Below are 16,340 nucleotides of genomic sequence, written 5' to 3' on the forward strand. Positions count from 1 at the left end.
AGATCATCCGTGCTGACAGCCTGGCTAAAAGACACTTCATCATAAAATTATGTTTATTCCCATCGTGTCATCTACAAACATCCAGCAAACCGACACCTGGTTATCTTCCCCTGAGCTCCGTGGTTTGTTGTCCTAGAAGGCCCCCTGTTGGCGGAGTCTGGGAAAAGTTGAACTTCCGGATGCCGGGGACGTCTGACGGGAGGGACTGGCGTAGCAGAGCTGGGGAGGCGTTGTACAGCCGTGGAACATCTTGAAATGATCTCTCGCTGATGAAGGCCCTCCAATGGAGCGTACTGAAGGGGCCGACAGCGCCGTTAGCAAACAGCCGCAATGAGAGCGGAGCGAGCCGAAGGTCAGAGGCCCACCGTCTCTTCCCGCCTCTGAACGTGTATGCCAACAGTGTAACGTGTTGTTCGCTGCGGCCGTGTGGAATGCATGCTGGTGAGCTCAGTTAGAGAGCGGTGTCACCGTCTGGGTTACGCTAACCGGAGGCACGGGACGCTGGTCCACCTGGACATCTTGCTCCGATGAAGCCTCGGTCAGGCTCGGCTCCAGGGGGCACTGAGGGAATTTCCGCTCGGTAAACCCCTGCTCTGGAGATGGGCGCGGACTGTGGAGACCAGCCCCCCCAATCTACAAGGAAAGCCGGCTGTGGCCTCTCCCGTAGGACGTCCTGTTGGGAAACCGAGGCCAGATGGATCAGGACGGTGAGCCGGAATGGAGCCTAGAAAAAAACCTTCCCGCCGGATCATCCGAACTGGCGGGAAAGGTGTGGGATGTAAAAAATGGGTCCCTTCATGCCAGTGGCTCCTGGATTACGCCGGGCAACCCCAGAGGGTGCCGTCGGCCGGGAGCAGTGTGATCGCCGATGCGAAACGAGGTGGGATGAGGTGAACATTTGCTCAGCCCCCCTCATGGCCTGTCCCAGAGGAACCATCCGATTTGCTCCGAGGGTCAGCTATAAGAGGAAAATTAGAAGATGGCGTTGTCCAGCATGTAGCGACCTGTCACTAAGAAATACTCCTCGGCGCTTACCTTGAAACAAGACTGCTCGTCAGCTTCTCCTCGGGGAGGAGAGCTCACCAGGACGACCGGAGTTCGACGTGACGGGCCAAGCATTCTTAACAAAGGTTGGTCACCTACACAACTTTCCTTCTTCGTTCTTCTGACAGTGCTATTAGCTCGCTGAAAAAAAAAAAGGGAGCCGATTACCCGCTCTTAACGTAATTTATACGGACCGGGTGGAGCCCACACAGCAGGTGGGCGTGGACTAAATTTTTCAGTGCAATGCTTCACATATCAGGATAAACCTATCAGCGACAGCCTTAAAGGGCAAAGCCTATACGAAATAGAACATAATTTTGTCAATCCAAAATTTTTCAGTCAGGTCATCTGGACAGTTTCTTTTTTTTTTTTTGTGCTGAAACATTTCGCCTTTGGTCCAGAAGGCTTCATCAGTCAAGGAAACACACAACAAAACTGATTCTTCCCCCAACAGCTCACTCCAAAGTGGAACAATCCAGTTCTGCTTGTGATAAGATGGTCTCTTTGGTACGCCCCTTCCTCCATTGCTGGCCCTCTTCCTTGTTGACAGTCTTGTCAAACTGGTTGAAAACAACAAAGTCCATGCTCAATAATCCAGGTATACAATCCAAAATTTTTCAGTCAGGTCATCTGGACAGTTTATTTTTTTTGTGCTGAAACGTTTCGCCTTTGATCCGGAAGGCTTCATCAGTCAAGGAAACACACAACAAAACTGATTCTTCCCCCAACAATCCTCCAATAATTTTGTCAACTTTTTCAATGCCATCCATTATTCTGCTTTACTAAGTTCATCCAGTAAAAATATTAGTACACTGCATAAAGTGCTACAGCTAACTGCTGCTACTTTTTCCACTACAGTGTTAACATGAACCATCCATCCATCCATCCATCTATTATCTTCCGATAGTTTCAAAATTGGATTGCTTGGACAGCAGCTTGAGCAGGGAGGCCCAGACATCTGTTTCCACAGCCACCTCTTCCAGCTCTTCTGGGAGGATTCCAAGGCATTCCCAGGCCAGCTGAGAGACATAGTCTCTCCAGCGTATCCTGGGTCTTCCCCAGGGTCTCCCCCAAGTTAGACATGCCCAACGCACCTCCCTAGGGAGGCACCCAGGGGGCATCTTTACCAGATGCCCGAACCATCTCAACTGCCTCCTCTCGAGGTGGAGGAGAAGCGGTTCTACTCTGAGTCTCCTCCCGGATAATTGAACTTCTCACCCTATATCTAAGGGAGAGTCCAGCTACCCTGCGGAGGAAACTCATTTCAACCGCCGGTATCCGCAATCTCATTCTTTCGGTCACTACTCAGAGCTCATGACCATAGGTGAGGGTAGGAACATAGACCGACCGGTAAACAGTGAGCTTTGCCTTACAGCTCAGCTCTCTCTTTACCACAACAGACCGGTACAGTCTGCAATATTGCAGATGATGCACCAGTCCATTTATCAATCTCACGCTCCATTCTTCCTTCACTCGTGAACAAAACCCCAAGATACTTGAACTCCTCCACTTGAGGCAGAACCTCACCCTTGACCCGAAGAAAGCAATCCACCCTTTTCCAGTTGAGGACCATGTCCTCAGATTTGGAGGTGCTGATTCTGACCCCAGCGGCTTCACACTTGGCTGCGAACCGCTCCAGTGAAAGCTGAAGATCATGGCACAATGACGCCAACAGGACCACATCATCTACAAAAAGCAAAGATGGAATCCTGAGGCCATCAAACCAGAAACCCTCCACCAGCTGGCTGCACCGAGAAATTCTGTCCAGAAAAGTTATGAACAGAATCTATGACAACGGTCAGCCCTGGCGGAGTCCAACTCCCACCCTGAAGGGGTCCGACTTACTACCGGCAATGTGAACCAAACTCTCGCACCGCTTGTATAAGGACTGAACAGCCCGTAACAACGGACCTCCAATCCCATACTCACGGAGCACCCACCACAGTCTACCTCAAGGAACACAGTCAAATGCCTTCTACAAGTCCACAAAATAGATGTAGACTGGATGGGCAAACTCCCATGACCCTTTGAGGACCCTAGTGAGGGTAAAGAGCTGGTCCAGTATTCCACAGCTAGGACGCAACCCACATTGTTCCTCCTGGATCTAAGGTTCGACCAACGATTGGAATCACTTCTCCAGTACCGCTGAATAGACCTTACTAGGGAGGCTAAGGAGAGTGATGCCCCTGTAATTGGAGCACACCTTCTGATCCCTCTTTTTGAAGAGGTGAACCACCACCCCAGTCTGCCAATCCAGCGGCACTGCCCCCAATGTCCATGTGAGGTTGAAAGGCGTGTCAACCAAGATAGCCCCACAACATCCAGAGCCTTAAGGAAATCAGGGTTAATCTCATACACTCCCGGAGCCCTGCCGCCTCTGAGCTTTTTAACTACCTCAGCGACCTCAGCCACAGTTATGGACGGATCAACCCCAAAGTCCCCTGACTCAGCTTCCTCCATAGAAGACGTGCTGTTGGGATTGAGAAGGTCCAAGAAGTATTCCTTCCACCTCCCAATGACATCACTGGTTGAGGTCAACAGCACCCCACTTTAATTAAACGCAATGTTCGTAAGGTGCTACTTTCCCCTCCTCAGCTGCCTGATGGTTTGCCAGAATCTCCTCAAAGCCAACCGAGAGTCTCTATCCAAGGTCTCACTGAACTCCTCTCACATCCGAGCTTTTGCCTCAGCAACAGCCAAGGCTGCACACCGCTTGGCCCTCCGGTACGCCTCAGCTGCTTCCGGAGTCCCACTGGCCAACAAAGCCTGATAGGACTCCTTCTTCAGCTTGACAGCCTCCCTAGCCTGGAGTGTCCACCAACGAGTTTGTGGATGGCTACCGCGAGAAGAACTGACAATCTTGCGACCACAGCTCAAGACAGCTACCTCAACAAGTGAGGCACAGAACACGGCCCACTCTGACTCAATGTCCCCCACCTCAGCTGGGACGTGGTTAAAGCTCTCCCGGAGGTGTGAGTTGAAGATCTTTCTGATGGGTTCTTCTGCCAGGCATTCCTAGCAAACCCTCACTACATGTTTGCGTCTACTGGGTCTGTCTGGCATCTTCCTCCACCATCTGATCCAACTTACTACCAGGTGGTGATCAGTTGACAGCTCAGCTCCTCTCTTCACCCAAGTGTCCAAAACAAATGGCTGCAAATCAGACAACACAACTAGGAAGTTAATCATTGATCTACGACCTAGGGCATCCTGGTGCCAAGTGCACTTATGGACACCCTTATGTTCGAACATGGTGTTTGTGATGGACAAACTATGACTAGCACAGAAGTCCAACAACAGAGCACCGCTCAGGTTCAGATCAGAGAGGCCATTCCTCCTAATCACGCCCCTGCAGGTCACACTGTCATTACCCACGTGGGCACTGAAATCCCCCAGCAGAATAAAGGTGTTCCCAGTTGGCGCACCTTCCAGCACCCCTGCCAAGGACTCCAAGAAGGCCAGGTACTCTGAACTGCAGTTTGGCGCGTAGGCACAAACAATAGTCAGAGCCCGTCCCCCACCCAAAGGTGAAGGGAAGCCACCCTCTCATTTACTGGGAAAAACTCCAACACACAGGCACCAAGTTGGGGGCTACAAGTAGACCCACACCAGCTCAACACCTCTCACCATGGGCAACTCCAGAGTGGAATAAGGTCCAACCCCTCTCAAGGAGATCAGTTCCAGAGCCCATGCTGTGCGTCAAGGTGAGCCCAACTATATCTAGTCGGTACCTCTCAACCTCACACACAAGCTCAGGCTCCTTCCCCGCCAGAGAGGTTACATTCCATGTCCCAAGAGCCAGCTTTGGTAAGCCAGGGTCAGAGCGCCAAGGTCCCCGCCTTCAACCGCTGCCCATGGCATCATGCACCTGACTTTTATGGCCCTTCCTGCAGGTGGTGGGCCCACAAGAAGAACATGAACCACAATTACATATTTAAGACTGGAGTTGTTTCAAGATGGCATAGATCTATTATAGTCTTTTTTTATGTTAAAATATGTATTTTTTCATGTACATTTATTTATGTATTTTTCCTGTTTTAATTTGAACTAGTCTGTATATATTGCATATTCTGTTTTTATTGCTCTTGGCTCTGTTGTAAATACATGTGCAATCATAACATAAGCAATTTTCTTTTGGAAAGACTAAAGTAATTTTGTTTCCATGTAAAAAATAAAAAACAAGCACGCCCATTCAGACCAAGGCGGCTGTGGTTTAGAGCAGTCGTCCTCCAATGCAAGAGCAGGGGGTTCGAATCCACCATCAGTCACATGCTGAAGTGTCCCTGGGCAAGACACTGAACCCCTCATTGCCTCCGATGTGTGTCCCATCAGTGTATGAATGTGATCTAAAAGCACTGATTAGTCTCTTTAGAATGATTTGTTCAATTAGTTTTGTAGAGATCTAATAGAGTGCTGCATGAATGGGTAAATGAGGGCACAGATGATAGTGTAAAGCGCTTCGAGAATCTTGATAACATAGAAAGGCACTATATAAGTACAGTCCCTTTACAATTTACAGTCCATTTACCATCTAACAATCTGACCTGGTAGTTTAGGATTCAATGCAATCTTTTGTCTATCTTAGCTAAACAACTGTTGCACAAAGCCATGGTTTTATAATCATGTTTACTAAATCTGACAATTGAAACGGATTGCTTGTGGCTGGATTTGGATTTTATCTGTTGAATTTATTTTTATAGTGCCTGAAGATTATATCTACCCTGAAATGTTGCAATAAACTAAATGAGCAAGAAAGTCTAATTAAAACTGCATCACAGTCCATCAGAAAGGAAGCCATTACCTACCACCTGTAAAATGTAAACCCAGCAGTGCTGTGCTTACAGGAGACAACACACTTATTTATAAAACCCACCTTGAGCAATCTACTGCAGTAGGTGGAGTCCTCTTCATCCTTATGGGTGTCATCAACCTTGTACCTCCTGCAGGCCAGAAGTAGCTCAATGGAGCTGTAGAGTGGGGCGGGATCGATGGTGTGGCTGTTGATAAGGCTGACCAGGTACTCTCTGTAATGCTTCCTGGAAATAACAAGTAGATAAAATCAGTATTGTGGACATTTGATCAGTAACAGTTCACATCATATTCCAGATGAGTGCTCTGACATACATGTGCTGTTTTACAGGACTAGATCTTCCATAACCTGTCTAAATGAACATGTATCCTCTTTTGTCAGCTGGCAAAATGGTGATGATTTGGTTCTGGCTGAGAGAGGTCTCAGCGTTTCTTTCATGTGATGTGAAGTTTGAAGGAGGTGGCTTGGCACTGGAGAGGGCTGCTGTTACTTTACATCAGAGCTATTCAACTGGTGGCCTGCGGGCCACTTTCGGCCCGCGGGTGACTTCAGTCTGGCCCGCCAATGAGTTCATAAAAAAATAAATAAAAGGGTTGGGGGTTAGGTATGATTTGGGTTCTGTATTCTGTTTATTGTATTTATGATTCAATGCAACAAAATAAACAAATTTAAAAGTTAACAGATCATTGTAATACTTGGTTTATTTTCATAATGACTTTAATCACTGGATGTCCTGCCCCTGAGCTGCTGGCTTTCAGAAACTGTGGCCCCCTGAGCAGTTTAGCTGCATAACCCTGGCTTACATACTCGCAAAGAGCTGCGTGTCCAGGTTGGGTCTGAGCTCCACAGGCTGAATCGGACTGCTCCCCTCCCTCATCCTTCTGCTCTATCACACCACACAGACCTAAACACAGAGAAAAAAAAAAAGAATCAGTTCAGTTCATGCCATGTCCATTATGGTTTCAATAAGATTTCCTGTATAGAAGAAGCTTTGCAGCCTTTCTCCCCTGACACTGGAAAAGGATCACATGGATGTTAATTAAAAAATAACATAACTCATCATAGAGGCCATCATAATTCTATCCAAATGACTTCATTTGGATATAATTATTATTTGTCTATTATTCTAATGTAAAGAACCTGGATATTTTTAACAGAATATTTCATTTAACTCCCACAATAAAAATGCTGCTAGAACCTCTGTCTTCCAAGTAGAACAAGTAGAAACATTTAGTCCTAAAATGATGCAGGACTAAGCTATTTTACAACTAGATCGTAAAATCCTTTACCAGTGTCAGGTGGGAGAAAGTATTCTGCTTTGATGTCCTTCTGTTGTGTTGTGGAATTGCTATTGCATAGAAAGAGCACCAGTGGGCAGTCTAAGACTATGTTAAAAGATGAAGTATACTATGCATAGGGTGACCATGTAGGGTTTCTGGGGTCCTGTCATACATTTTTCCTCATGTTTGCCTGTCACTCCTGAGCATTTCTCCTCCTGTGTTCCAGCACTGTCACACCTGTGTGTGATCCTAATCACCACAGGTGCCTTTCATTTCACCTTGTTAGTGTCTGTATATATTCAGCCCCTTGGTGTCTTGTCAGTGTCTCTGGATTGTCCTTGTCCTGTCGAAGTCTTCATGTTTTCTGCATCCCTCCGTGTCTCTCCTTTGAAGTAAGTCTGCTGCCCCGACAGCTTTTTGTTTTGTTTATTTGTATTAAACATTTTTACTTATTTTACTGGAGTCTCCTCATCTTCCTGCACTTTGGGTTCTACACATGGAAGCTGATCATGATAGAATCCAGAGACCAAACCGAACCCAGCAGGAAGATCACTCTTTCTGAGTTTCTGGCCTGCGAGGCACAGAAGACTGCCCAGTGTGACAAAGAGGAGAAAATAAATGGACTCTTTTTTTGAGGTACTCGTCTGGCTTTTAAACCGAGGTCCTTTGCCTCACCACCTCGCCTTTTTTCTCCTCCACACAGAGCAACAGCACCTCGCAACCCACCTCCTCCCCAACCACCTCCTGTTTTCCTGGAACGGTCTTCAAAGGGAGGGGGGCAATCCACTTGGACTCGCCGCAGGAGGAACGGGTGGCAGAACCCAGCCAGTTTCACCGAACTCCAGCACGTCTCTCCTCAGATGCAGCCATGTGTTTACCTTCATTGGGGGGAGGACGTCGCACCTGTCGCTGGGGGGGAGGACGCCGCACGCTCCTGGGCACCTGTTGCTGGGGGAAAGGAAGCCGTACTCCCCTGTGCACCTGTCGCTGGGGGGCTGCAGCCCCAGCAATCTTAGGGAGAGGATGATCACTGTAGAGGACATCATCTCCAAGTACACCGAGGCTGACAATAATAGCAACTCACCAGAGATGTGGCAGCAGTTCCAGCAGGCGTGGATGGAGAGATGCATGCTATGCTCGCTTCTGCTGGCTCCTGCTCAGCCTGGTCCTCCCAGCTCACCTCCAGCTGATCTCTCTCTCCCTCACCATCAGCTGCACCTGGTCCGGGTCCCACGCCAGCTGCTCCTGCCTGGCTTTCCACGCCTGCAGCACCAGCACTGGACCCGCTGGTCTCCGCAAAAGCACTGGACCCACTGGTCTACGCACCAGCACTGGAGTCGCTGGTCTCCACTCCAGCCTCCTCCTCGCTGGGTCCCGTCCCAGGACCAAGGCTGGGTCCCGCACCACCTCCTGCTTTGCTGGGTCCAATATTAGCACCAAGGCTGGGTCATGCACCAGCTCCTGCCTCACTTGGTCCTGCTCCTGCCTTGCTGGTTCCCGTGCCAGCTCCTGCCTTGCTGGTTCCCATGCCAGCATCAAGACTGGTTCCCATGCCAGAACCAAGACTGGTTCCCGTGCCAGCACCAGAGGCCCTCGCTGCTGCTGAGGTCTTTGCTCCTGAGGCCCTCACTGCTCCTGAGGTCCTTGCTCCCGAGGCCCTCGTCCCTCCTGTGGTCCTCGCTCCAAGGCCCTCATCCCTCCTGAGGTCCTCGCTCCAGAGGCTCTTGCTGCTGCTGTGGTCCTGGTCCCAGAGGTCCTTGCTCCTCCAAAGGTCCTCGCTCCAGAGACTCTTGCTGCTAATGTGGTCCCGGCACCAGAGGCCCTTGCTCTTCCTGGGGTCCTCGCTTCACCCCAGCTGAAGAAGCCAAGCCCGAGTCAGCCACAGAAGAAGCTGAGCCAGCCGCTCCTTCCAGAGGTCCTCCCTCAGCAAGCTGCAGCTATCCCAAGGTTCTCTCCACCTGCAGTCAAGGCCTCTCCACTGGTCATAAAGGAACGGTCTCCTGGCCGCCCGCCGGAACCCTGGTCCAAGCCCAAGGGTGGATGGCATCCTGGCTGCCCGCCAGACCCCTGGCCTGGTGATGAATGGTCTTCAGATCGCTCCCTGGATCTTCTGTCCTGCCGTGGACGGTCTCCTGACTGCCTACCTTGACTCGGGGGGGGGGGGGGGGGGGTCCGTGTTTCCTCTTTGTGTTCACTGTCTTTCCAGTTTCCTACATGTCGATTTTTTGTTTGTTCCTTCTGTGCCCTACTTTTATCTTGATAGACCAGACGTCCCCGATTTTTGGGGACAGTCCCTGTTTTGAACAACCTGTCCCTGGCTAAAGCTGTCCCTGAAAATGTCTCCGATTTGAGCGTTTAATGAATGAGAAAAAAAAAAGTTGCATGTAGACTGTTATTACAATAGCCGGGTGCAGTTGCGCGCAACAACCGCTGTTACTGTAGCAGCTGGTTGTGCCGGCGCTTCAGCGCTAACGTTACAGGCAGAAGAAGAGGAGCTGCACACCGCCTTTAAAAGAGAAGAAGAAGTGCAGCGCAAGTTTGTCAACACCGCCGGGGAGTTCTCCTGTGATGGTATGTATGAATGGATTTATTTTGTTTGAACTGGGCTGATTCTTGCCGTGATAAACGTTTTGTTCGCAGTTGGAACTATTTCTAGTGTTGTCAGCTGTGTTCAGGTAAAAAAAAAAATAGGGCTGAGATGTGTTTTACTAAAGATGAGGACCTAAATCAAGCTTTTAATAACAAACAGATCAACAAAAGGCAAGAAGAGCAGGGAGTAACTGCAGCTCGACTGAGAGAGAGTGGGAGAAATCATAACCGGATGATGAAGTGCCTTAAAGGCTCAGTAAAGCTGGTTCAGACTTGATAATGTTGAATATTGCATGAGGGTGCACGCGCCATGGGTTCATCCAAAGTAAGATGTTTTAGAGTTGATTGGTGACCTTTAGTCTATATTTTCAGATCTAGTTATGAGTTGTTTTGCTAATATATTAAAACTCAAATCAATCTGCTAGCTCCTCAGATAAATAGCGTAAACTTACTTTATATATATGAATGTTTCTGTTCAGTGTCCTGAGACGACGTCTTTTGTGACTTGGCATTATATGAATAAACTGAATTGTATAAATAAACTGAATTGAACTGAATTGTGAACATAGACTTTCAGGCTTAGGTGTGTAATAAAATATTGTGATGAACTGTATGAAATGCAGCACTGAGGTCTACCAGGACCAGCGTAGACACCTGTCCATTGTCAGAGGCCATGAGAATATCATTGGTAACTTTCACCAGTGCTGTTTCTGTGCTATGATGAGCTCTAAATAATTAAAAATAATGTTAACATTTATAATACTAGGATAACCCCAGTTTCTCATCTAAAACTTACAAACTTCTAAAGGGTATTTGAAACAAAAATCTCGTTTTCTTTGTATAGTAAATTTTCAGTATGTTATATGTTCTAATATTTTTGGAAGGGACTGTGATTATATTACAGCACTGTTTTAGAGTAGTAGAAGACTTATAGAAGAGGAGGGAGGATGGAAATAGACATAGAAAGCTAGTTAAAGAGAGAGAAGAAAAATACAAAGACTGAAAGGAAAAAAAGAGTGAATGAGAGCAGAGGAAAATAGGAAGACTGATAGAAAGAAGAACAAAGCAAAGAGAAGGAAAAGAGCAGATGAGTGTTGCAAAGAAAAAGGAGGAAAGGAAAGAAGAAAGACGAGAATGAATGACAAGATCTTCTTTCAAAGAAGAGGAAGTGTCATTTTACTGATAAGTTACAAGCAGAATGTCCATTTCTACGTCCTGGTCGGCTCTTCAGATTGTTGCTCTTCAGTTAATGTCCAAGTTTATCTGTCACATGTTTATGATGTAAAATATTTACAATTAAATTTCAAGTGATGAACTGATGAAGTGGTTTGATTGGTAACGTGATTGTGTTGTGATATAGTGTGCAATATGCACTGCAGAGTGGGCGTATACTTGGTGAGATGTTACGGATGGTTTGAGTTGAGAGGACCGAAGTTCTTCCGGAGCCTCTCTGAGCTGAGCGTCAGGCTCACTGTACTTCTCTAACTGCAGCAGTGTGAAAAGGCAGTTTTTTGAGTGATGATGAAATAAGTGGAAGAAGAAATAAAAATAAAATAATAGGCATATAATCATATTACTAAATAGTGTCATTTCTTATTAGTATTTCTCATTATTATTGTCTGTGTGCTTTCAGTTTTGTGCGTGACCTTTTCTGCTCTTCTTCTATTCCAGACCTCCATGGCCACCATTGCTGATCTGATGGCTCTTCAGACAGAGGAGGCCTCACAGAACCAGAGATGAGCTCATGTCAGCGGACTACCTGGCCTTCACTCACCTCACACATACACACAATATAAATACACATCAGCTACGTAACCATACACTGTGTACTTGTACACACCTATGTAAGTACATACATGTTCTCATTCCCTCACAAGGTATGCACGCTCACTTACTAGTATATACTCTTGACCCCCCACCCCAGTTTTAGTAATCTGTTACTATTATTACTTTATTCATTTTATTACTCTTATGTTAACAGTGTGGAGAGACACAATCCTGCTGTTATATTTGATTTTTAGTTAAAACATGAATAAATATGTAAAAATAAATGAAACTGTAACTGTCCCCATTTTTTATTTCATCTTGATAAAATGTCTTTTTTTTTGGTCTCCGAGCTGGAAATGTCCCCATATTTCACTTCAGAAATCTGGTCACCTTAACTATGGAGTGACGGAAGAGACAAAAGTGAAAGTAAAGAGGAGAGAACTGAAGCTGATTCACGTATCTGCTTTTTTTTTTTTTTACCTTAATTCAATCTTGCAACCCACAACATTTTTGTATCTTTAGCTGCTCCATTCATGTCATGCCCGAGGGAACCAGTGATAACATTTCCAACATGGCTAAAAATGTTTGAATACTACATGTTAGTGACAGCAGTGTCAGGGGATGACTGACCTGATGCAAGAAAGCGAGTGGTTCTACTTCATGCCCTAGGTATGGAGGTTCAACAGCTTTTCTACACTATGCTGAACACTGGAGACACGTTTGCTGCTGTTATTGCTGCTGTAGATGAACATATGCTGTCATATATTCATAAATTAAACGGATTCTTTAATTTTTCTGGACTGTATAATGTCGTGCATTGAATTATTAAAAATGTATTGTGAGACGTTAATTTTCTTTGACCCATCAAAATGAACGTGGTCATTTATTTACAGAATCAAAATTTAACATCACACATTTACATTAATTGGCAAAATATGAAAATAACAACAGCTTATTAATCAGTTTTACAAGGAGGAAACAATACGGCGATTGTTTCCCTTGCTTCCAGCTGTACAACAGACACTTCTAAAAATATCTGGATTAATTTGCTAGCAGATAGAAGAGTTTAAAGATGGAAATTGAAGTTTAAGTTGAGAGAAAGGATGGACGAGGGAAATGTTTGTGTCGGCATCAGAACGGCACTCTCCGGTGAGTTCCCAGCTTCTTCCCCGGTACACTTAGGTGGTATAAATCAACTCTTTTACCTGGAGGAGGTGATTCCACTGGTACGGAGTTCCATTTAACGCACCCGTAGGAACAGCTGTGAATCGTCCGAAGTAGTGACGGTATTCCATCCGACACAGGTTCACCTCTCGGTGGACTCACATGAGTGGAGTCCGTCAGAAGTTCCACTCAGATGTGGAAGATTGCATAATTCCCACAAGACTCGAAGAGCTCTGGATCATGCTGGACTTCTGTTCTCCCAGCAATGGAGCGGCAAACGACTGAAGCCGAAGCCTGAAGCGACTCTCCACCCGACTGGTTTGAACTAGGAAGTACCGACATTTAAAGAGCTCTATTTCCGGTTCATTTGGGAGGTTCCTGATTGGTCAATATCGACCAGACAGGGGTGTGCTTTTTGTGACGTAAGAGGTCACTAGGAGTCAGAAAAACAGAAAGTGTTTAGGAACAGATTGAAAATGTTTTTAGAGACAGAGAGAGGAATATTTAGGCGAGTTACCCATAAACAGGTGCCAGCCTCTTATATTTACGTCTGAGAGGATTTAAAAACATGATAGTTCATTCCAACAACTTGTTTTGCGTTTGACTCCAACCTTGGACCAACTTACACTTGCTCATTCAAAGACAGAAAATCAGAAAATGCATAATTACTCTGTAACAGACCTTAACATGATTTCTACTTTGCATGAGGATTAAAATCATTATTACTGTTTCACAGTTAATTAAAAATGATTAGTTCACTGCAACATCTAAAAATGGTTTGAACTAACACACTTTGATTATCAAACATTTGTAAAATAGTAATGATAATAGAAAATAGAGTGTTCTTTCAATTCATCAGTGCAGGACACTTAAAAAGTCTTCTGGATGGACTTGATTTGTGTTTCTGGACTCAAATCAATGAAATACAGTTCTTGTTCCAGGAAGGCCCCTCAAGGCCAGATTTGACCTGAGGCCTAGTTCACTACAGTCCCCCCTTTGGAAATCATCACCTGTCCACGGGGATGAATTCCAACATGAACTTACGCCTTCGAATGTCCCTGGTCTTGATGTAATCCAGCAAGGAAAACAAAAGTCAAAGGTAATCCAGCAAGGAAAACAAAAGTCAAAGGATGTAATCCCACAATGTTTTTGGTAATTCCATTGTGTTGATGATAATTCCATAATGTTGTTGGTAATTCCATTGTAGCAATGCTTTAACCCCTTGGAAACAGAGTCTGTAATCCATTGGAAAAAGTCATATAATCCACAACGGTAAATCCACAACGATTAATCCACAACGATTGGAAGTGTTGATTGATCAGCATACAGAGGGGTTCCCTTGGATTGAACTGAAGATGCGGCCACTGGATGAAGAGTGGAGACCAACGTCAGGATTGCAGGTCTCCTCCAGCGAAGGTCGTCGCTGATTGGATGTCCAGTTTGTGCCGTTCTGGTTCAATTTGACATGCAATTATGTGGTTTAAGGTGGGCTTATGAAGGGGATTTTACATAAGGCCTTAAACTATATGCACCTGGTGTGTAAGCTATTATGATTGGGAACAGCTACAGCTACCAGTTAAGGGATGGAACATGCTGAAAAGGGTAACTATAGGGGTTTATACCTATAGAAAAGGGTTCCAAACTATTTTTCCATTTCAAACTTGGTTTAAGTTAGCTTTACATGGTAAAATATAGTTTGGTTCAATTGTCTGTTGTCTTTTAGACGAACGACTTGAGATTGGGTGTTTGGTTTCCCCATAAATGTTTTGGAAGTCTATGGCGAGACTCATCAAAAAGAATTAGCTATCCCCCCGAATAGAATTGTTCGAGTAGGTTCGGCTTAAGCGTTGTGAGACCAATGTAGATTATGGTACTTAAGGTAGCATTAATATACATTGACTCCGCAAAGATTACATTTTAACAAGTGAACTGCATGTTGGCATGGTTAAAGGCCTCTTAGTCTCTAACTTAACTACACAAAAAATTCATTCTTGCTTGGGGTGTTCAGAAACAATACCAAAAACCAATTAAACGATGTCTCAACATAGACAAAAACAGTGACTAAGCAACCAGTTAAACAACGTTTCAACATTGACAAAAGCAGTGATTAAGCAATTAGAAAACGACGTTTCGCTGCTTCACTTCACCCTGGTTGTCAGATTGACTCACGTTATCGCGTCTGGTAGCATTACCCTAACTGGCGTCACCCCCCTTCGGTCATGGGAGACCGCGAACACGGGTGAGGACGTCGCTCCATGAGCTAAAGTTAGGCTGTCCTTGAGTAGTTTTAACTGTTTGCGCAGCTGAAAGAGGACTTTTAGGTCTGGATTGAAATCCAGTTTGACTTTCGATGGAGTGTATTTGTCTGGGTCAGTCAGATACAGTATCATCAAGTTAATTGCAGGATCATCCAACTTCTGAAGTTGGGTGATGTGTGGGTCAGTTGAAAATGACTTTTCATATTTTAAAAGAACTTGGCGAAGTTTGTCTCTTTCTTCATCAGATGTCAGAGTGTCGGCTTGAGCGACCACCTGTTCAAACTGTGATGAGACTGTTAAGGGTTCTTGCTCTGTGGGGAGCTCCAACGAATCCTCTTCTGAGTCGTCGGACCTGTCTATGGGTAAGACACCATAGGTTTGAGGCCCTTGGTCGACGTCCTTGGTTGAGAAAAGAGCTATGGCCTGTGTTGGTTTCGTGAAACATACTGGCCAAGCTTCTTGACTCGGTACCAGGTTATCTGGGAGTCCTCCCAGAAATGGAATGCCTAGTTCAAAATCATGAAAATCAGGTTCTGAGTGTTCAGCTTGCGATGACTCATCATCGTTTGTGTGTGAGTTTACCCCCCCTTCGTCCGATGAGGGGTTGTTGGAGGCAACGACAGCAATGTCTTGGTGTGTTCCACTGACATCTGTAATGTTGTCATTCGCGCCTTCAGATTTAGTAGCGATCACATCACTACACAGTGCTCCAGGTTGGATTCCCATTTCAGCGTTTTTAAAAGTTTCTAAAAACCTTTGTAGTTTCTCTGTCTCTTCCGAGCTCAGAGGTGTAGGGCATTGTATCTGGAACTTTTGTGATTGTATCGCCTCGGTTCGTGTCGTCCGAGGTGGGGGAGGGTTAGGTACGTCTTTTGGGGGTTCCTTTTCGGACTTCCCCTGATAATATGGGTCCTCTTGGATCCCATATCTTTGCGTCCTACGCATACCCCATTTACGATAATCACGTCCATCCTCTGAAAGAGGAGCTTTTCTGTCCCAGCGTGGACCTTCATTGCGCGGTTTGTTAGTTTGAAAATACTGCTTTTTCTCGCCTGTTTTAGGAGGTGGAGGCGATTCACTCCATCCTTCCATTTCTAGGGAGTGGGGTTTAACCTTTATACCAGGAAACACCTCTATGGGCATATATATATATGATGCATGAGAACATGCCTCAAACACATTCACAGCACACTGTTTAATCTCATTGATGGATTTTTCTCTGAAATTTGCCATCATTTGTACTGACCTGCGTATGTCAGTGTGGAGATTTTTGCTGAAAACAAATTTAAAACCTTCCTCTTCCTCCATTCCGGTTTCATTTCTGTAACCAAAATAAGCTTGGAAGATTCTTTTGTAATAGACTTTTGGATGTTCATTCTTACCCTGCGTGACCTTGTCAGCGGCTGGGAAACCAGCAGGTCCCGTGCA

The 16,340-nt window shown here is 45.7% G+C and overlaps 1 long non-coding RNA gene across 1 annotated transcript in view; it reads right to left on the reverse strand.

Annotated features, from left to right (window-relative positions):
- Positions 1-6,010: 6,010 nt before the first annotated feature.
- The window catches only part of LOC119414949, a 22,565-nt gene continuing 12,235 nt past the window's right edge, over positions 6,011-16,340 (reverse strand). The window contains exons 2-3 of the long non-coding RNA XR_005187027.1: positions 6,662-6,758; positions 6,011-6,080 (exon numbers count right to left, since the gene is read on the reverse strand). This is a non-coding gene — a long non-coding RNA (uncharacterized LOC119414949). The remainder of the gene's footprint in view (positions 6,081-6,661; positions 6,759-16,340) is intronic.

Source organism: Nematolebias whitei, chromosome 9 (assembly GCF_014905685.2).
Source record: "Nematolebias whitei isolate Nwh7 chromosome 9, NemWhi1, whole genome shotgun sequence".
NCBI lineage: Eukaryota > Metazoa > Chordata > Actinopteri > Cyprinodontiformes > Rivulidae > Nematolebias > Nematolebias whitei.